The sequence below is a fragment of the Spinacia oleracea genome, chromosome 6 (assembly GCF_020520425.1).
Source record: "Spinacia oleracea cultivar Varoflay chromosome 6, BTI_SOV_V1, whole genome shotgun sequence".
Lineage (NCBI taxonomy): Eukaryota > Viridiplantae > Streptophyta > Magnoliopsida > Caryophyllales > Amaranthaceae > Spinacia > Spinacia oleracea.
The window spans coordinates 75578368-75601257 of NC_079492.1; the positions used below are offsets into that span (position 1 = coordinate 75578368).

Here is a 22890-nt window from a genome sequence, read left to right on the forward strand (position 1 = left end):
AATTTCCGTTTCGAACAAATATTTAATATTTCTGTTTCCGGAATTATTTTCCGATTCCAATAATATTTCCGATTTCGACAATATTTCCGTTTCCAGCAATATTTCAGATTCCGGCAATATTTCCATTTCCGATAATATTTTCCGATACGTACCATGTTTCCGTTTCCGACAACATCTACGACTTGGATAATATTTATATTTCCGATACGATCCATATTTCTGTGTCCGGCAATATCATCGTTCCCAGAGTATTCATTATTTGCCTTTGACGATCTCAGCTCTCACTGAAACCAAGATCCGTCGATTCCGAATATCCAAAGATGGAGTATTTAATGCCATTAAATACTTGATCCGTTTACGTACTATTTGTGTGACCCTACGGGTTCAGTCAAGAGTAAGCTGTGGATTTAATATCATTCATTCCACTTGAACTGAAGCGGCCTCTAGCTGGGCATTCAGTTCACTTGATCTCACTGAATTATTAACTTGTTAATTAATAATGAACCGCATTTATTAGACTTACCATTAAATGCATACTTGGACCAATGGAATTATTTCCTTCATGGAGACCCTTGTACCAAGCAATGGCGCTAGGACTACCCTGGCAAGAAGGGAAATGTCACTGTCACTGATCCACCTTCCCCATTCTTATCCATCAAGTGCAGCCACGTACGTATGTAACTTCACTCTAATAATATACTCGTACTCTATAGTCCGTACCTAAGAATTTGTACCCACCATTCAAAATATACTTGTATCGGATCAATTGGGGTATTGGTCTTTTTATAACAAATTCAAACCTATATGCATGATTCGCAAATGTAAAAATAATTTGATACACAAAAGTTTAAAAGATAATACAACATGCGCGTAGCACATGCTAAAAACACTAGTTCATTTCTAAAACAAATATTGCTACAACATACAAATGCTTTGTAGGTTGTAGTTCATCTTCAAAAAGGTCATTAGTGTACTTTGTAGGGTTTATAAAGATAATTGGTTTTCTCTTGAATATAGAACAATACTTTGTGTACCAAATACATTGCATTGCCCGTAAAATAATAAAATTACAATGTGAATGATCCAGTTTTGGCAGGCCAATTCCACCCATATATGTTTTAGCCAGTGGGCGGGTTTGAAGCAATATGTAAAAGATCACGACATTGTCTGGTTTCCTATGGTTATGACATTGACATTGTTTTGTCCATCAACTGTTGATGACACATTTTCTACTTCCAACATTTTCATGGAATCAAGCAAGATTGCTTCCAATTAACGTGTTTGTTTTCCTTCCAATCTTCTTCTAATTTCTCCTTCTGAAACATATTTAACAATGCAATATTATGGCACAAATGCAACCATGATGTCTTAAGTTTGAAAACATAATGATTGCACTTGTACCATTTTCAAGCTTTCTTGCATCAAAGAATAGCGAATATGTTAATTTGAGTTTGGGGTTTGAGTTGGATAATTTGATCCAAAGTTCCATCGGATTTGACAGAGAAAAACGGTCGGTCTAGCTAGAAAGAACAACGGCCGTAATTTCTCTGTCTATGCAGATGAGTTTAGATCCAAAACTCATTACAATTGAATATAATTTTCACACTAACCATGAAGACAAGTATGCAACCAGCAAAAAGAAGCTGAACTTGACATTCATCCACATCAATTTTTTATGGACTTACTGGAATAGTTTGTGAGACAACTCCAACAAACTTTGTGTCTTAAGTTTTCACATTGAATATTAAAATTTGAAAAATAAATCCCGCAGCAGATGCACAAGCATAAATCTAATCCCTATTTCAAGGAACTGTCTCAATGTGGGACAAATACACTATTTAAATTTTACATTCTTGTATTTTATATTTCTTATCAAGAACTTCCAATAGGCACAGGAAGTATCAGCAACTGACAAATTCAATAAGTTCCATGAAGAAAAAGGATATATTTTAAGGAGTTTTAGAGTGTCTGATACAGCCGATTACATCACCCAATGAGTCAAATCAGTAAGGTCCTTCACTAGACTCAAAACCATCATGATCAAGAACATATGGTAGGATGGTCCTTCACTGGACTCAGAACCATCACTTAGCAGATAATCATCATCATCAGTTTAGTGATCATTATGTTGGTGATGCATCTCTACAATGATAGGCTCGCCGATACTCTGAAGCTCAATCAGCTTGTCTTCAAACTTACAAGCTTATACTAACAAATTATTCTTAAAATTACCTCATGAACGTCTTTCTTTTACATTTTTGCACCCATCACACATTTCTCAGTTAGGCGTATACACTTCTCAAATAATTTCGCGTTCAAGGTTACAAATGTGGAGACGAGATACCTCACAAGGTAGGGAACTCTATGGAACGTACCCCTAGCAACATTTTGAAGGAAATATGTCCTTCACCCAAGGTGCATTAAGTCTAATACCAAGGTTCAGATTAATTGCGAACAATTAATTCAGTGAGATCAAGTGATTGGAACAGCTAGCTGGAGCAATGCTTTCGATCAGTGAGTTCTAATGGATATTGAACTCACAACTTACTCTTGGCTGAACCTCCAAGGTCACACCAATGACACGTAACAGATCACCGGATTAAATGAATCGGAAATTAAGTTGTGGCAATGGGATAAATTATGGCATTAATTTATTAACCAAGAGTAATTTGGAGATTACTAGCAATAGGTTTTGCTTACCTAAAATCTTAAACTACTTAAGACATGCTAAAGCTGCTTAAGGATTTAGGACTTTTGGGGTCTTGGAATCGTTTCATTCATTTTGGACCATGTTTTTGCTTTTTGCATGAATGAAATGTTTTAATAGCTTTAATGATTGCATGTTTTGCTTTTATTCCAAAGTTATTGAATTGTATGAATGGTTATTTATTGCAAATTCTTTTCGATTGTAGTAATCAAAATGGTCGCAAACATAACAACAATCATATCATCTGAAATTCTGGATGTCGAGTTAGACTTGACTAATTTTCTTGAATGGGAAGAGAAACTTGTCGAAGTTTTGAAAGTTAATGGCATACACTATGTCATTGAACAACCTTTCCCTAGCTATGATGCGCGAGGCATGACTCGTGAAAGGTACAGAAGTTGGGCACTTCACAAGTACCTTGTCACGGAGTTCATCCTTAAGTCTATCCCTGAGAGTTGGAGAGGGAGGTTCATTACTTTTGAACCTCCAGCTCTCCTAAGTAGCCTCGAGGATAAGTGTGCGGGTTTTCGACCCTTGTGCCAAACTGGTGGCAATGGGGTTGACGAATTGGCTAATTCGATGAGCAATCTCAATCTCGTAACCCCACGCAAGTCGTGCCTAGAAGTCGAACTTCTGGAGGTACAAAGGCGCATCTACTCTGTCAAGATGGACAAAAACACATCAATTCTGTCTCATGTGGATATGATGTCTGGATTATTTTTCGCAATTGAGAGATTTGGTGGTTCCATCAAAGAGTCGGTAGCTATTGCACAAGTGTTGAATTCTCTTCATAAGAATTATGAGGGTTTTAAGATGCACTATCTCTTTCATCAGAAAGAGAGCACATTCTGTGAACTTGTGGAATTACTCATGAAATGCGAGAAAATCCTCAAGTTCAATCAAGACCCTTTGAATGTGAGGTGCACTAAATTCAAGAAAGTAGGCAAGGGGAAGAAAAGCAAGGCTGCATCTTCGTCCACTCCCGGAGGGCATCTGGCGCCTTCCAAGAGCAAGATGAAGAGGAATGCTTCTCCTTCTACATCGCAATGCTTCAATTATAATGAAACTGGTCATTACAAGCGAGATGGCCCCAAACTAAAGGAAGAGAAGAAGGACGGAAACGTTGCTTCTCCTTCAGGTATGTATGTTATACATTGTAATCTTGCTAATTCTACTTCTTGGGTATTAGATACTTGTTGCGGCTCACACTTATGTTCCAATTCACAGGGACTAAGGAGAAGTAGAAAGCTTGATAAAGGCGAGATGGATCTACGCGTAGGAAATGCAGCACGGATTGCTGCATTAGCCATAGGATCTTATTTTATTTCTTTGCCTAGTGGGTTTGTTTTAGAACTAGAAAACTGTTACTATGTTCCTAGTATCACCAGAAACATCATTTCCGTTTCAAGTTTGGATTCTAAAGGTTTTAGTTTTCAATTTAAAGACAATAGTTGTTCTTTTTCTTTGAATGGAATGTTTTATGGTTCAGCATAACAAGAAAACGGTCTTTATGTGCTAGATACGAGAAAACACATTTATAACATAAATACCAAAAAGGCTAAAACTGGTGATTCGGATCTCACATTTCTGTGGCATTGTCGATTAGGCCATATAAACATAAAGCGCATGGAATTACTTCAATGAAAAGGAATTCTAGAATCATTCGACTTAGAAAAGATTGATCAATGCGAATCTTGTTTACTTGGCAAAATGACAAAGCAACCTTTCTCAAAGGTGGGAGAAAGAGCAAGCGAACTATTAGGGCTAATACATACGGACGTATGTGGGCCTATGAGTACGAAAGCTAGAGGTGAGTTCAGCTATTTCATAACGTTTACAGACGACTTCAGTAGATATGGATATATTTACTTAATGAAGCACAAGTCTGAATCGTTTGAGAAATTCAGAGAATTTCAAAATGAAGTAGAGAATCAACATGGCAAGAAAATAAAAGCTCTAAGATCGGATCGAGGAGGTGAATATCTTAGCCACGAGTTTGATGACCATCTAAAAGAATGCGGTATTCTTTCTGAATTGACTGCTCCGGGGACACCTCAATGGAATGGAGTGTCAGAACGGAGAAACAGGACCTTACTCGATATGGTCAGGTCAATGATGGGTCAGGCCGAACTTCCTTTACAGTTCTGGGGACATGCATTGCAAACTGCAACACTCACACTGAATCGTGCTCCGTCAAAAGCTGTTGAAAATACTCCATACGAATTATGGACTGGGAAACTTCCAAAGTTGTCTTTTCTGAAGATTTGGGGTTGCGAAGCATATGTCAAGCGATTAATTTCGGACAAGCTACAACCTAAATTTGACAAATGTTTCTTCATTGGGTATCCAAAAGAAACTATGGGGTATTACTTCTACAACAAGTCAGACGACAAGGTATTCGTTGCTCGTGACGGTGTCTTTTTGGAAAGAAATCATATTTCCAAATTGACAAGTGGGAGAATAATAGACCTCGAAGAGATTCGAGACGAACAACGAACTCAGAACTCTTTAGAAGCAGTTCAAGTTGATGAACCTCCAAGGTCTTTAGAAGAGCCAGTGGGAGTAGTTCCTCAAAGCGTTGTTGCCCCTCGTAGGTCACATAAAACTATTTTTCAGCCGGACAGATGGACAGGCGTCCTCTTGACTGAAAACTTAGACGTTCTCATATTGGATAGTGATGAACCTTTGACTTACAAGCAAGCTATGACGAGCCCAAGCTCCATTAAATGGTTAGAGGCCATGCAATCTGAAATAGACTCCATGTCTGAAAATCAAGTCTGGGATTTGGTTGATTTGCCGGATGGGTTCACACCTATCGGATGCAAATGGGTCTTCAAGTTGAAGAATGACAAAGATGGAATTGTATACATATACAAGGCTAGATTGGTAGCAAAAGGTTACAGTCAAGTTCACGGCGTTGACTACGATGAAACCTTTTCTCCAGTCGCGATGCTTAAGTCTATTCGGATAATCCTTGCGATTGCCGCTTTTCATGACTATGAAATATGGCAAATGGATGTCAAAACTGCCTTCTTGAACGGTGTTCTTAAAGAGACTGTGTTCATGACACAGCCGGAGGGTTTTGTTGATCAAAAGAACCAAGGAAAGGTATGCAAGCTTAAGAAGTCCATCTTCGGACTAAAGCAGGCATCAAGGAGTTGGAATAAACGATTTGATGAAGCAGTCAATAAGTTTGGCTTCATCAAGAATCAGGACGAATCTTGTGTATACAAGAAGGTCAGTGGGAGTAAAATTGCATTCCTAGTCTTGTATGTTGACGACATACTGCTTATTGGAAACGACATTCCTATGTTGGAGTCTGTAAAGACTTGGCTCGGGAAGTGTTTCTCAATGAAGGACTTAGGAGAGGCACAGTACATATTGGGCATCAAGATATATAGGGATAAATCTAAGAGGATGATTGGACTAAGCCAAAGCACTTACATTGACAAAGTGCTAGCTAGGTTCAATATGATGGAAGCCAAGAGAGGCCATCTACCCATGTCACATGGCGTATATCTAAGCAAGAATCAGTGTCCCAAAACATCTGATGAGCGTAGAAAGTTGAGTGGAATTCCATACGCTTCGGCTATTGGATGTTTCGTTCGCACTCAGTGCAACGAGCAGGTACCAGTCAGAACCAGGTGAAGCGCATTGGACTGCTGCCAAGAACATCCTAAAGTACCTGAAAAGGACTAAGGATCAGTTTCTGGTTTATGGTGGTACAGATGAGTTCATTGTTAAGGGCTATACGGACGCAAGCTTTCAAACCGACAGAGATGATTTCAGATCACAGTCCGGGTTTGTGTTCTGCCTCAACGGCGGAGGAGTAAGCTGGAAAAGTGCTAAGCAAAGCACTATTGCAGATTCTACAACTGAAGCAGAGTACATTGTTGCCTCAGAAGCAGCAAAGGAAGCTGTTTGGACTCGGAAGTTCATCGAAGAACTTGGTGTTGTCCCCTCCATTAAAGGACCAGTGGCTTTGTATTGCGACAATAGCGGAGCCATTGCCCAGGCAAAGGATCCTAGGAGCCACCAGAAGTCCAAGCACGTACTGCGGCGATTTCATATACTTCGAGAGATCGTTGATAGAAAGGAAATCGAGATTTGCAAGGTTGGAACTGACGACAACGTCGCGGATCCATTGACTAAACCGTTGCCACAAGTGAAACACAACGCACATGTAGCAACCATGGGAATCAAGCATGTTGGAGAATGGCTTTGATTTTCTAAGTATTGTTTTAGAACATCTGTTAGATCTATGTTTAAAACAATTGGTTTAACCATTTCATATTTATGAAATTTATTTATTTCATATTCATTTAATTGTGGTTTAGAATTAAATGATAAGTCCATATGATTCAAATCATTCAAATGGGATGTCAAGATGGATTCTTTGACAAAGAAACACCCATAAGTGAGCTTGAATATTGAAGTCACAAAGGATCCCTAATCCAGGTCATTGAAAGGTGGACGACCAATGACTAATGAAGATTAGATTGCAAGTAGATTACTTAGTTCTGTTTCTTGAACTAGAGTGACTGGATGTCAGAATCTTTTGCATAGATACTTATTGGATCTTGTATCGGATTGACCATGAGAACGCTTTAAGAGATTAAATTCATATCATAGGTAGTTCTCATTAATCGTGATTAGAAACCGTTCCTCAGAACATGAGCGATTATGTCTGCTCGTTTGAGAATTAGTTCGCTTTGATACTAGCTAAACGTCGCACCGTAAAAGGAGGCTATAAAAGCAGTTCTTGGGCGTACTTTAAATCAAAGTGAGTGTTCATAGATTGCAAGAATGGATTGTCCTCCTATCTTTGATAGGATATGGTGTTGTTGTGTAACAAGGCCTCTCGGAGAGTTAGATACTGTAAAATGCATGGCCGTGCTCAGAATGGTTAGGCTTAACCTTCTGCAAAAGTTTGACAGTTGAACTCTGTAATCCGAGAAACACTTCTGGACCTAATAAGGATGGCTTAGATCTTACCTTATGTTCAGTAAGTAACACTAAGTGACAAAGGAATGTGGATGCACACTTGTCTGAATGACAAGTGGGAGATTGAAGGAAATATGTCATTCACCCAAGTTGCATTAAGTCTAATACCAAGGTTCAGTTTAATTGCGACACAATTAATTCAGTGAGATCAAGTGATCGGAACAGCTAGCTGGAGCAATGCTTCCGATCAGTAAGTTCTAATGGATATTGAACTCACAACTTACTCTTGACTGAACCTACAAGGTCACACCAATGACACGTAACAGATCACCAGATTAAATGAATCGGAAATTCATTTAATAGCTTTTCGGGAACTAGTTGGAAACGTATTATACGATACGACCTTTGTCGGAATCGTATATCGTATCGCGAATATTCGTAAGCTGCGCGACACGAATAAATCGTATCGTACGACGGTGATTCGTCGTATACGAAACGATAAATAATATATTGGAAATATATTAAATCGAGAATACGAAGGGCATCAGAGTTGCCGGCCCGTCGAGCCAAGCACGTAAGCGTGCAAGGCCCAACGAGCCAGCAAGCTCGCGAGCAAGCAAGGCAAGCCCATTGGGCGCGAGCACGCAACAGCACGCATAGCGCCGCAGCAGCGACGAGCGAGCAAGGCCCACGGCCCAGCTTCTTGGCGCGGGCGCTGTGGGCTTCGGCCTGCAGTGGGCGCGGGCGTGTGTCCGTTGCTTGCCTCGCACGGCTTGCTAGTCGGCCTTGCTTCTGGCTTGGTCGGTTAGTAAGGTTAATGATATAACCTTATGTGAGGGGGTCAAAAAAGCACGAGGCTAATGCGTGACATCGTCCCTCGTGGGTGTGACGCTTCTTTTTGTCAAATCAAGTGTAATTGGATTTCCTGTGAGTTTACACCCAATTGACTAGTAATATAGGAGTCGCCATTCAGTTTAACGACAATGAGAAAAACTGACAAAACCCGGTTATCGTGACATAAAGGGAGTGTAATTATGTTTGACCACGACGGTCGTAGGTTCCCTTGTGATCCCTGGTGGTGGGGATCGCTCAACGTACACCCGCAGGGTAGAGATTGAGGGTTCGGGGGACTGTAACTACCGAGAGGAGTACTCGCTCTTCGATAACTCCAGAGGCAGGATATCCTTACTAGCTCAGCATAAATAATTGAAGGGACATGCGTTAACTATTAAACTAAGCTGAGTCGATTTTAACAATATGCAACATATAATACTAGATCGAGCGCGATTATCTGATTTAGATTGTATTAAGGGACCTAGCATGATAATCCAATTTCCCAAAAACATATTCTTTATTAGGCGTGATAGAACAATCATATTTAATTAGTTTAACAGTTCATAAAAGGGCGAGGAAAGCAATTAAATCATAGAAAAGGGACACATTACGACGCACCCTTGAGAGGTACGTCACGGTTCTCAGAAAACTAACCACTTTGACTTTGCTATTTCTCCTTTTATTTAACGAATCTCAAATTATGGGACAGGATAAGTTCTGTTCGATTTATGGATCGATTGCGACAGAACGCGTGATCAATTTCGCAGCGTGAGGCTTAGGCTTAGGGGTTGGAGTCAATACTCAGAATAATAATTGTGTGTTGTGTGTCCCTTTTCACGTCGAACTTAGGCCCTATTTATAGAAAAGAGTTCGTGGAAAGATAGAATTGTAGAGATCTAATCCACGAGGAATTAGGAAAGAATACGTCCCAGTTAATTTCAGTGCCCAGGCCTGGGCGCCGAAGATGTCGGCGCCCAGAACCAGGCGTTGAAAATAAGGTCTGGGATGTTTTCTTAGTCAGATTCGGATTCCTAAAATCCGGAGTGTTTGAGATTTAATTGGGTCTTTTAGTGCGTATTAACCTTGTGACGGAATGCGTCAGGGACCGTTACGAACTCTAGGCTCGTTAGGATTTTAATTAATACGTGACTCTTATTTTTTAATCATATTAGGAATAGGATTCTCTCGCAATTTCTATCTCATTTAGGATTTATGTTGGAGTGCAACACGTAATTCTGACAGGTTTCTATCTTTTATGACTTGCCACTTTTAACAACTACTCATTACGGCAGTTGCTATTTTTAGCAGGTTTCCATAAATAGCAGGTTTCGGGTGAAATGAAAAGGGGAATTGAGATTCGTTATTTTATAGGAGATGCGTTGTCAAGTGGAGATTTATGTTCTCATCATCGAACCTTCCCTTTCGGGAATGGGGACAAAAGTAGGTGTCTACAGTTAGCCCCCACTTTGACTGAGTCTCGGGATGAGACGATGGTCAAAGTACTGGACGGAGTGCGCCACACAAGCCATGGTGTACGTGACCTGTTTTGCGAGGGTCTCACGAGCCCCCGAGTGATAACATTTGACTTAAGGGTCATCACTTGAAGTGTCGACATATCCCTCACGTGTCATTGGGATTTGTCAACTGATAGTATAGAAACTTCCTCACTTTGTCATTGGAAGGATCTAAAGGTGCGTAGAAACTCCCTCACTTTGTCATTGGGAGTAGCTACAGGTGTTTTCGAAATCTAAGCTATAAAGTGTAATTGGGCCTGGCCAAGCCCAATCACGAGGTAAAAATATTTTCAAAGATTCTCATTTTCAGGGTTAGCTAAACGCGAAAACCCCCTTAGTATTATGGGACGTAAAACGAAGGAAAATCCAGCACATCGTTCTTTTTGGAAAAAGCGGAAAACCATTCTTTTAAATTTTGGAAAAAAGGGAAGGCTACTCAAATCGTTCTTTTTTGGAAAAAAAACAGAAAACCATTCTTTTAAATTTTGGAAAAAAGGGAAGGCTACTCACATCGTTCTTTTTTGGAAAAAACGGAAAACCAATCTTTGGAAAAAGGGAAAGCTACTCACATCGTTCTTTTTTGGAAAAACGGAAAACCAATCTTTGGAAAAAAGGGAAAGCTACTCACATCGTTCTTTTTTGGAAAAACGAAAAACCAATCTTTGGAAAAAAGGGAAAGCTACTCACATCGTTCTTTTTTGGAAAAAACGGAAAACCAGAAAAAAGTTATCGCTGTAGTGATTAAGAACCTGCACGGTTAGTGACGCAGACCCCGCCGGCTAAAGATGGCGAGCCTGTCCGCTAAGGGTGGACACCCCGTCCGATAGAAGTGGACGAATCTGTTTTTTAAATTTGAAAATAAGGACCTACGCGGTTTTGTGACGTTGACCCCGCCGTCTAAAGATGGCGAACCTGTCCGCTAAGGGTGGACACCCCGTCCGATAGAAGTGGACGAATCTATTTTGAAATATGTTTTGTGTGTTTTTTTTTTGAAAATGAGGACCTACGTGATTTGCGCCGTAGACCCCGCCGGCTGAAGATGGCGAGCCTGTTTCATTTTGAATTTTGAAAATTTCATTTTTGGAAAACTGAGGACATGCGCGGTTAGTGACGCAGACCCCGCCCGCTGAAGGTGGGCGAGCCTGTTTTTGTTTTTTTGAAGAATTTATTTTCTTTCGAGGGATGCTCGGATTTAGTTGCAACCTGAATGTGGGTTGACAACGTGCTTAGACGGACTATTGTCTCGTGGTCATCATCCTTCATGGTTTTAAGCTAGTCTTTACTGCTCAATTTTGCACCAACCTGGTCTTTGATCAGAGGACCATGTACAAGCGTCAATGACGACCCTTTTCTGAGGTCGAACCTGTTCTTTTGAGATCATCTAAACATGGGACGGCGTATAGGGTAGTCCGGGAATGTGATTTCGATTGCGCACTTTTTGTTGGAGTATACTTTTCGCGAGCCCCCAAGCACTTGGGCTTTGTTGGTCATTTTTCGCATACTTCATAACGTCTTTTAATCATGTTTGGGGTCGTGCTCGTATGTGCGAGCGACCTTTCATAGTGGTGTGCTATTTTGGCGAAGTCATGGGGTGCGACCTCAGTCTTCGGGCGACGAGGTTTAATATCATCCGGTTTAGCTTGGCCCGGATTAATCTTTGACACAGACAAACATTTTTTTTTTGAGAAACCAACGACTTAACAACATTTTTTTGGTGTTTCGAAGAATGACCTTGATATTTCATATTTATTTTGAAAAGTGTACATATATGTTCCTTGAGACAAGTCTAAGCTTCGACCAAGTTTTACCATTTTTGCTATTTGGGAGCTTAAAGGTGCTTTTGGGCTTGATCTTAATTGCAATAGGGCCTCGTGTCTAGCAACACGGTTTTAAGTCTTTTCCTGCTCCGCGTTTTGTGAAATCTGGGCCTTGGGCTGCATTTTCGGCGCCCAAGGCTGGGCGTTAATTATTTCGGCGCCCAGCTTCGGGCGCTGAAAGTCCTTTCCTGGCGAACTTTGACTTTCGGATTTCTTAACCCGTTTCCGAATGGGATCAGGATGTCACTTGATGCGTTCAGCTATATATAGGGGCTAGATACGTCCCTATTTTCCATCACTCTCAATTTCCTTCTTTCTTTGCTTTGTTTTAGTTACTCCTTGCTTTCGTCATGTCGATTCCTACTTTCTCACTCCAACGGGCTGTTAGGCGTTGGCTACGGGCCCTTACTCCTACAGAAAAGGCTTTGTTAAAAGAATACCACTTAGAGGCACTTTTAGGCTTACAACAAATTAACATTGACTATAATTTCCTACATGCAGCCCTAAGCTTTTGGGATTCCGATCATCATGTTTTTGTCTTTCAGGGCAACGAAATATGTCCTTTGCCAGATGAATTTGCTGCGATCCTTGGTTATCCTACTAATGCTACCCCTGCCACTCCTGGCACTATTGAAGAGAGTAAAACAACCATAGGGGCTTTCCTAGGACTAGATGCTAACATGCTTGCTGAAATTGTTGTAGGTGATGAGGTTAATTTGGCAAAACTTGTAAAACATCACTTTAGGCCTAGTAAGAATATGACCGAACAGAAATTGAATATTCGAGCCCTTGTATTTTTCTTGTTGAATCATTATTTGCTGTCTAATAACAATGGTGAGTTCGGTGACATAAGGTTGATCCCCTTGATTAGCCAGATGGAAAGTTGCTATTCTATTATGCCGTTGGTGGTTGCCGAGACTTTGCTGAGTGCGGATGAGCTGAAGAAGGACGCCAAACCTGAATATTTTAAGGGAAGCCCCCTATTACTGCAAGTAATCGATTTTTTTCTTTGCGCACGTATACGTTTTTTTTGCATATATATTTTTTATTCGTCTTGCCTTGGGGCTGAGTTTCAGCGCCCAGGGCTGGGCGCTAGATTATCGGCGCCTGGTCCTGGGCGTTGAAACTGCACCCCAGGAATCGTTTTCTTTTTATTATTATTTTTTTGATCGTACCCGTTTTTTGCAGATTTGGCTCGTGGAACGACTTAGGCTCTTTGAAGCTCCTGCCGATCCTAAACATTATCGCCCTATAGCCTTGGGTAACCGAAAATATTTGCACCGAGGCCAGGACGAGGCCGAATGGGCCTCCTTTTTTACTTATGGCATCTGTTCTATTAAGTGGGTGGTACCATGGTGGGGTTTGACTACTATGACGGGGGGTTCTGATGTATCGGTTTATGTTTCTTTGTTGGGGCTATCTCGGCCCACTTATATTTTCCCTTACCGAGTCATGCGTCAATACGGTTTAAGGCAGACTATCCCCTTTTCTGATACGGTACCACCTAAAGTAGCGGCCTTTTCACAAGCACGGGTTCAAGCGTGGGCTAAGTATTATGATGGTCTCCCGCGTTGGGCCGTAGCTACAAATGGCTTTGTGGGTCTTTCTGAAAACTACAAGTTGTGGATGAGCTCCGATGATAAAGTTGTGAGGACCGAGGCTCGAAATGGGGAGCCGGCTGAGCTTTTGATACCTCGTATTCGTGTTAAGTATGAGGGTCCTGATTCTAGCAAACCTCGTACCCATGGTATTAAGACTGTGAAAGCTCGTCCTGATCGAAAGCGAAAGGAAGTTCCTCCCCGTTCCAGTTCCAGGCCTAAAAAGATGCCTAACATGAAGGGGCCTGCTGTTGTTAAAAGAAATGCAAGCTCTCGCGGAGATCATCGCCGGAACAATGTATGGGTTAGGAAGGCTCAGCCGCCTGTAGAAACAGTGACTAGTCTAGTTGATGATAATAATCCTTCTCCCACCATTGTCTGTGCCCTTGAGGCTGAGCGGGCTATAACTGAGAATATTTCTGAAGCCTTGGCATCTTTGGAAGTTAGTGTCCAGGAGCCGATTCTTATGGAGATTGATATAGGGGCAGCGCAGAAGACTGTGGGGGTGGATCCTGCGAACATTGCCTCTACAAGACTTTATTTGATGACCCGGAAGAACTAGAGTAGTGTAGTTCTTGCTAGGGTGTAGGTGCCCTTTATTTATTTCAGTTGTGTTTGTTTTTCATTCCTTAGCACTTTGTTTTCCTTCTTATTTTTTATTTAATAAAGGCGTATTTTATTTTTTCATTTTCATTTTTTTGTTTCTCCTGTTTTTTATATTTTTATATGTCTAACACTTTTTGCACAATTTATATATGTTTTTTTTTTTTATTGGACCGAATTCTTGGTAAGGATTGCATACGTATCTTGTCAGAATCAGGTCACGCGTAGTTCTAGCTAGAATAAGTTCTAGGATGCCGGATTTTAATAGATATGCCCCGAGGTGGTAGCATATTACTTAATCGGTCAAATGAGTGAAGCATTATCATTATTTTCGTCTCGTCTACCGTTTTTTCCGTAAGTATTATGTAAAAATGAAATTCGACTATTTTTGTATGGCTATATTTTTTGGTAAGCCTGTTTGGATACGTGTTGTACCCCCCAAGTGTTCGTTATTTTTCCGTTATGTGCGGATAAAATGACGAGCACTTCTAAGAATTAGGCAAGCAGAGAGTTTCAACGCCCAGGCTGGGGCGTCAAAGATTTCGGCGCCCAGTCCTGGGCGCTGAAAATGATTTGGGCGGTCGTTTTTGACGCTTTGCTTCACGTGTTCTTGCATTTCTCCTTTTTTTCGTTTTAGTGCTTTGATTTTTGCTCGTATTTAAAATCAATTTTGAGGCTATTTCGGAGGCTTTTTTGACTGTTAGCGTGAGATGCATTTTTGTCCGGATTATTTTTTTCTATCCGTGACTCAAAACGGTTTTGAAAATGGAGTTAGGGTGTGGAAGATATGAAGATCTTTGTATAGGCTTTTGAGGTGGGTTGAGATGCGTGTCGTTTTTGAAGGGTATGGCGGGGTTACATTTTATTAATTCCCTTTTTAAGCAACATTTGCTTTTGTTTTGGATTTTGATTTCCTTCGATTTCTTTGGGTTGCATGGATTGACTTTTATGGTGACACTGGTTGACTTTTATGTTTTGGGGATATGAAGGGGATGGTGCGGTTTATTTTGTGGGTTTCGGGAATTGGTTCCCATGGCACTATTTCAAGACCGAGTGGGCCTCGTTTGTTGGTCCTAGAGTGGGCCGTCTCTTTTGTATTTCACAAGTACATTTGGTGCTTACTTTAGTATTAGAATAAAAAATTTAGGAGAAATATTACGCCTTTATTAATTTGGAAAGTAAGGAAAACATACTGAAATAAAATTGACCTATATTCTGAGGGGTCTTAGGACCATCTAAAGTCTTTATTATTATTTTTTATTTTTTTTTACCAATCTAAAGAACTACTAGGCGCTTTTTACTACGGTGCTCTATATGGCTCAAGCCTTGGGTTTAGTCTCGTAAAACTTTGGTCCTTCACCGGTACTCATCTTGAATTCTATTCCTTTTGCATTGACCCACTGATACGTCTTCACCCATCCGTTCTCGATCTCTTCTAGTGTTGATGCAGGAGCGATTAACCGGGTTGGATCGAAACCTTCATCTTGTAAAGCTAGGGTAGTCATCACAGTCTCGTCCTCCATAGGCCTCGATTCGTTAAACAATGTCCATAGAGCCTGGTCGTCCAATATTTCAGCTGTTTTAGTCTTGGTGAGGTGGGGTGCCTCATCCAAGGTGTGGCAGTCATGGAAGATTTCAAATCCTGGTTTTAGCAAGCCATCCTGAACGAAGGGTTCAGGGAAATCACAACATTGGTGTCCTTCTCCTTCCCGAACGAACATTCCGTTAAGGGTTCTTTGATACGGGGGAAGGAGGGTGGTTTGTTTGGCCTTGTTAAGGCGTAGCCCAGACAGGCGGTCAGCAATATCTTCCTCTGTTGGTTCATAGCCTAAGCCAAAGGGAGTAGATTTGTTGGGTAAAGGGTGGAATGTGCATTCCTTCTTCCTTATGCCCAATGGGGTTCCAGGGAAATAACCTTGAGCTAACAGCATTCTAGGGATGACTCGGGATGCGTGCGGGTCTAGGAATGCTGGATCATAGTCTTCGATGAACTGGATTGCTTCTTCCATTTGAAACCCGTAAAGGTCGTCTGCAGTTTCGGCCGTTCCAACCATAGTACAACTGACGTCGAGAGGAAGGGCACAGATTTCTAGTATTACCCCGTTATGGTTAAGTTTAACCATTTGGTGCAAGGTAGAAGCCACACCTCCTAAGTCATGGAGCCAAGGTCGCCCCAAGAGGAGGTTGAAAGTGGGCTTAATGTCGATTATTTGAAACTCCATGGTGTGTGCCACAGGCCCGGTTTGTATGGTAAGGTTGATTTTTCCCAACACGGGCCTTCGGGAGTTATCATAAGCTCGTACCCCTTGCGTGGAGGTTTGGAAGTCATCGTTTCCTAGCCCCAAGCAATGGGCGGTTCGCAATGGGCAAACATTAACCGCCGAACCGTTATCTACGAGTGTTAGGGGGATGTTTTGTCCTTTGCATCCAACTACTAGATAGAGGGCCTTATTGTGAGCACCCCCCTCTTTGGGCAAGTCTTTGTCAGTGAAAACTATGGCCTTTTCTCCGGCATCTCTCGTGACATGGCTAACCAATCACTACACCATAAAAAGCTTTTAATAGCGCTTTTTTCAATGAACTACAGCGCTTATTAAGCGCTATTGATTATGGGTGCTGTTAAAACAATTATAGCGCTTATAAAAAGCGCTATTAAAGTTGTATCTACTAACAGCATTCAATATATAAGCGATGTAGATGCTTACGGTAAGGGAATGGGCATTGTAACTCTAAATTACTTATTTTAAAAATATTAGAAGCAAGTATGTTACTCATCAATTTACTTTAACGTTTTTATTTACTAAAAAACTTGTTCTATAACAAGATTTAAAACAAGATTAAAATGACAACAACAAAGCCCTTTCATTTCTCAATTGTATCCAATAAGCATCTCATAACTTTTGACCATGCATAATATCCATTCTTGTACATTGGAAAAAATATATAATACATACATAACACAAAAGAAACATGACAAGACGACGCACTAAGTTCCCACTTCATTGATTTCTTGATTACTCGGCCACTACTTGAAATATACACCTTCTTGAATATAGGTATGCTTGTGGACTTGTGGTCGATGATCGTCGTTCATGAATCTAGAGTCATAATATCCACAACCAATGCCAATTTTTGGCGAGAGCACTACGAAATCAATAAGGCCAATTAATCTCCAATTATCAAAATAAAAATAAAAAACTAATACACAAAGAGTTTACCTCTCTATCTGCAAATACCCGCTGAAAATTATAATCTTCTTGCGCATTTCATTTTCACCTTCAAAGAGCAGAAAGGAACTATGCAAAACAATAAAGTATGAAAGGAATCATATCACTCATTTTCTCAACAAACATACAGTCATCCACTCTTAACAGTTTATTCGACTTGAAAGAAAATCACCACAATTAGAAGCAAGACAAATCATGAATCTTAAAAAATGGAACAAGATTAAATGAATTCCACTTACTACAAAGGTGCTTAAAGTCTTGCTTCCCTAGGACACACATGTCGTATGTTATAACCTTAAAAAGAATGTGAACTTAAAAGAAGTCAGGTAATATTTTTGTGAACATACAATTTACAGGACAATGAGGTTAAGATAATGTAACAGAAGTCATGAATACAAAATCAGATAAATAAGAAAGCATTTCAAAGGGAAAAGAAAACAACAATACATACATTAAGCTCACTTCTGGGTTTTGGAAAGTCAGCCTTCAAGTTATACGAGAGAAATAGTAATCGAAGCCTTACGCCCTTACCATCTACCATACTCCAATCAGTCAAGGAAAAGATATCAGGATGATGAACTGGCATTAGTTCCGCGAAGAAGGGCTTGCTGGAAAAAAAAACCAGGCTTGAAAGGTGTTGTTTCAGGCTTAGCAGTGAAGTTGCAATGAACGGCTTGTGGATAAAACTCCGGAAACAATAGTAATTTGTTTTCTAACCAAGCAAGCAACCGAGTTAAATAACCAGTCCAACCAATTCAAAGTTATGCTTCTCGTACTGCATTTCAAATTTCAACTTTCAAACACCTAATTCTCTGATTCTACTATAATGCCCCGCAAAATAATACTGTCATGATTCTATCTACCGAAAATCTAGCTGCAACATGAACAGAAGTACATATGGACAATCTTTACAGAGAGAGAATCATACCTTCAGAAAACTTGCAGAACAAGTAAAATTCAAACGTCAAATTACTTTCTCTAAATTAGACCACTGAATATTTCACACAGTAGATAACCCAAACGTACACTTCTTACCCAAAATAAATAACTGTCAATCAAAGAATCAAATAACATGGCATTAGTTCCGCGAAGAAGAGCTTGCTGGAAAAATCCCTAGGCTTGAAAGGTGTTGTTTCAGACTTAGCAGCGAAGTTGCAATGAACTGCTTGATTGTGTTTGTGATTAGAATGGGTCATGTCAACATAATTCTCAAACTTATAGTATGCGTTCTGCACTATCATCAAATCCAGACATTATTTTCAAAACATTATGATTATTTCCAAAGGAATTAAGATAGTGTAATGCAATTACACATACATTAGTCTTGTTGAATTACGCCAAGGTAATATCAGAATACGTGGCATAAGAGTCAGAGGACTCTCTTCACACCTGAGCCAGTAACAGTCGTTACGCCCTGGGTAGAAAATACAGGGCGCATACGTAAATAGGAAGTGATAGGGATCAGGCTTCCTTGCAATCCACAACACACACTAATGAGATGGAGATATGGCAAGAAAAGTTAAATGGATACAGGAAAGTAAATATCAAAGTACATGTTACAAAAGATGAAATAGTAAATTTTATAATTTGATTATTGAATTTGGTTCCATAAATATCAACGACATTCAAATCGAACCAACCTTAAAAACAAATCACAGTTAAAATTGGCGAAAGATATATTTCAAGGCTAACCCTAAATGCCAAATTCCACTTAAATTACAAAGTTTGAATCTTAATTTCGAAATTCGATTCAACCAAAAACCCTAAATTTCCAAAGCAGAGTATAAGTTTGGGGAATTGATTCCAAAAAAAATTGAATTGGGGAAAATAGAGCAGAGAAATAAAAAGAAATTAACTTGAATTAACAAAATTCTTAAAAAATCAAAATAATCATATTCATTTTGATGCTTTCCACGACATTCCAAAACCTAGATTGAGATGGAGAGTTAAAGAATGATTCCTGAAAGAAAAATTCAGAAACCTAATTCCTAAAAGAAACATTCATAAACCTAATTCTTAATTCCTAAAACAAAAATTCAGAAACCTAGATAAATCCTCAACATCAAGGATCACTAATTGATAAACCAACCTATCAAATTCCTATTCAAAACCCCAAATACACAATTGATAAACCAACATATCAAATTCCTATTCAAAACCCCAAATACACAATTGATAAACCTTAAAAAGAAAATAATTGCTAATATAAAAGAAATACTCACACTTGATAATTCAGCCACAACTTAAGTTTTGACAAGAAGTAAAAGCCACCATTGAAAGATGTTCGCCGGAGAAGAGGCCGAAAACTAAAACCTTCTAGATTTGGACCGAAGGTACTCTTGAATTTTTGATTTGAGAAATTTTGGATTGAGTGAATCTTGGAAACTTTGAGGAAAATTTTAAGTTTCTAAGTCTGGAAGTTTCTCTCATGGAGTCGAGGGTAACAAGAAGTCTGGAAGTAGTGGGAGGGCTAAAGGAGAGAGCTATCCCTTTTCTTTTATTTTTTTTCTTTTGGGCAAGAATGACTAATTAACTTCTAATAATATCCACGTACTCATATTTCAAGTTAATGTGCTAATCAAAATATTTTAACAGCATTTAAAAATAAAGTGCTGTTATTTGAGAAATACCATAGCGTTTTTTTAAGAAGCGCTATTAATTAGACTTAACCATAGCATTTTTTAACAAGCGCTATTAATTAGGCGCTGTTAATTACTCATTTTGGCGTAGTGAATGAGTCAGGTGTGATATCTGTAGGTACTGAGATGAGGTCGAGTGAGCGAATAAGCTTTTCGCGATGTTCCTTTGAAGTACACATGAGATCCCAGATGGTAATTTCGGCTTTAGTTCTTTTTAGTTGTTTCAAGAGAGGATTTCCAATAACTTCCGCGACGGTTGTGTGCCGTCCATTCTCAGGAGTTTGCCTAACTGGGATATCGTCCATAGGAGGTGGGCGAATATCCGGTTGGTATATTCTTCCGGATCGGGTGAGGTTGTCGACCTCGGGCTCCTGAGGGGTGGTGTCAATGAGAGCATACTCGGGCCAAGTTTCAGTAAAGAGGTCCTGGCCCGACACTTGAGATAGGTAAATATCTTCAGCCTCATCATCCCACACACCGCACACTTCTCTCTCGATTCGATCTACAGGGACCACGGCGAGTGGTGCACCTTGTGGTGTAATGTACACCGTAGGGTCAAAGTTCTCATTTTCTGGTTGGTCGAGAGAGATGTCACAAGAGCCGAGTGGGCTCTTGTTGTTGTTGGGTTTGCCAACGTTAGGGAGAGGTATCACTTCATCCTCTATCATGTCCTGGATTGTATTTTTTAGGTTCCAGCAGTTTTCAGTGTCATGTCCATTTCCTTGATGGAATTTGCAATAAGTACCGTCGACCCAATATTTTCTCTTGACAGGAGGGTCACGGGTGGGGCCTATAGGTCTCAACTTTCCTTGATTGGTTAGTCTTTCGAAAGCTTGTACCAAAGTCGACCCGAGTGGGGCAATCTTTCGGTCTCGGACCCATCTTCCAGGGCTTCTTCGGGCGGGAGTCTCCTCTACGACATGGACTTCTTGGGCTTGGGATATGTTTCCCCTGTTGTAGGTGTTGCTTTTGTATGCGGGTTTACTTTGTATTGTTTTTGCGAGATCATCCTCGATCTTTATTCCCACATCATAAACTCTTTTGAAAGTGTCAAGTCCCAGGTACCTAAGGTGTTGTCTGTAGGCCGGGTCCAGGTTGTCAATGAATTTTTGGACCAATTCTGTTTCGGGAGGCCTATTGATTAGTTGGGCCGCCTGATCCCTCCATCTAGCAAAGTAGGTTGTGAAACCCTCATTTTTCTTTTGGAAGAGAACTTCCATCTCGCGCATGGTGACTTGAAAATCCATGTTCGACGAGTATTGCTTGATGAAGACATTGACAAAGTCTTCCCAAGTGGGGAAGAGCTTAGGGTCCTGGTGATAGTACCATTTGAGCGGTACATGTTCCAAGGACGACGGAAAGGCAGGTAAATACATGGACTTGTCCACGCCTTTCAAGTTCATGGCATTCACAAAGCTCAATAGATGATCACGGGGATTGTCCGTGGCTTTAAACTTTGGTAAGTCAGATGAAATAAACTTTTCTAGTAGTTTTCTTGGAAAAGGTTCAGGATCGAGGGAGAAGTACTTGCTCCCCATGGTTTGCTGTAGGACCATTTTTTCAATCCTCTTCTCGTTATCGAGGTAATTTTTGGCTTGTGCAGCCGCTAAGGCTTCGTTTTCCATTTTCAGTTGGCCCATGAGTTGGGTCATTTGAGCCATCTGGTCTCGCAATTCTTCGATGGACATGTTTGAGGGTGCGAATCGAGGTTGGGGAAGCGGAGATCCTTGAAATGAGGGATGACGGACGGAGCTTGGAGTCACTAAACCTGGTGTTGGCGATGTATCTTCGAGGCGCACTAGCCGTTGATTTCCTGATCGGCACCAAGTGGCAGGACCAGTCCTATGCATAAGATAAGCTAAAGTTTAGGTCCCAAAGTTTCAAGTATTACTTAGTCTAGACTTCGACTCTCTCTATTGGTTTTTCACTCTTTCTTTTGTTGGTACACTTTTTAGTTCTTTCTTTTAGTCATTCTTTGGATTTTCGAAACACTTGCCCGTGTGACATTCATAATTATTAGCATGTTCGGTTTTGGTGCCGAGCATTGTCGTCGTAGGAGGCCTAACAACGACGCAAAGAGTTATTCTTTTTTATGAGTCGCTTTTAGAATCGAGTGCTTTTCTTACGCCCTCGCAGCAATTTTTAACGAACGGTTTTTTTTTTTGCTACGTGTTTTCTTTTTCACGGGCACCGAGGCTGCTGCGCCTGACCAGAAGGCCAAACAGCAACTTCAGCGCCCAGCGTCGGGCGTGAGAAATTCTGGCTGGTTCTCATTTTCTGTTTGCGTCTACTTTTGTTTATGCGACTTCGATTTTGCGTGCTTGCCTAATAACGTCCTTTACGCGTTGTGCAGCGTTTGTGGGATTCGTTACAGGCCATCCCGAGCGTCGCTTATTTTTGTGGCGATCGTTCGGGTTTGCGGAACACGTATTTCGGTATAACTCTTTGGCAAATTGGTTTATGAACGTTTGGGCAATTTTTAAGGTCGTTGGTTTTTCTAGGATAGTTTGTCACACACAATCACATATTTCGTTACACATAACTAACATTCCATCATGAGGCAATAATAATATGTCATATAGTTTATGATAGGCTTCTATGGGTAGTTATTTGCGCCTGGCTTGGTACCGCTTCTATCGCAGATCCACCACATGCCCCGGTCGGGGTAGTGCTTTCAACAGACGAATTTCGTCCCAGAAGGCCAACCCGCAAGTGCAAGCCAAGGGGGCATGCAGGCGAGAGGGACCTAGTGGGCGAGCGATTGGGTTTGGGACGGGTGTACTACTAGCGAAAGTGTCGAGTGGACAACATTCGAAGCGTATGCACCCCCCGGTTGGCGATGGGTATCCTTAGTCCCAACTCCCGAGATGAAACACCAAGGGAGCCAAGATTCGTTATGCGGTTCTATCCGTTAACATTAATATGCTGATTTTCAGGTCGTCCCAACTTGATGGGGAAATAAACGAGGGGTAGGATCGTTTCACCCTTCGGCTATTTTGATTACCTA

At 40.7% G+C, this 22890-nt stretch overlaps 1 long non-coding RNA gene across 3 annotated transcripts; it reads right to left on the reverse strand.

Moving 5' to 3' along the window:
• Positions 1 to 16854: 16854 nt before the first annotated feature.
• On the reverse strand, positions 16855 to 19758 carry LOC110792429 (uncharacterized). Of its 3 annotated transcripts, none has more exons than XR_008923082.1 (3): positions 19467 to 19758; positions 17236 to 18658; positions 16855 to 17161 (listed from the first exon to the last, which is right to left on the reverse strand). It is a non-coding gene; the product is annotated as an uncharacterized lncRNA (long non-coding RNA). The 3 variants fall into 3 exon arrangements; XR_008923081.1 differs by having other exon boundaries at positions 17236 to 18714; XR_002534404.2 differs by having other exon boundaries at positions 17236 to 19758.
• Between the last annotated feature and the right edge of the window lie 3132 nt (positions 19759 to 22890).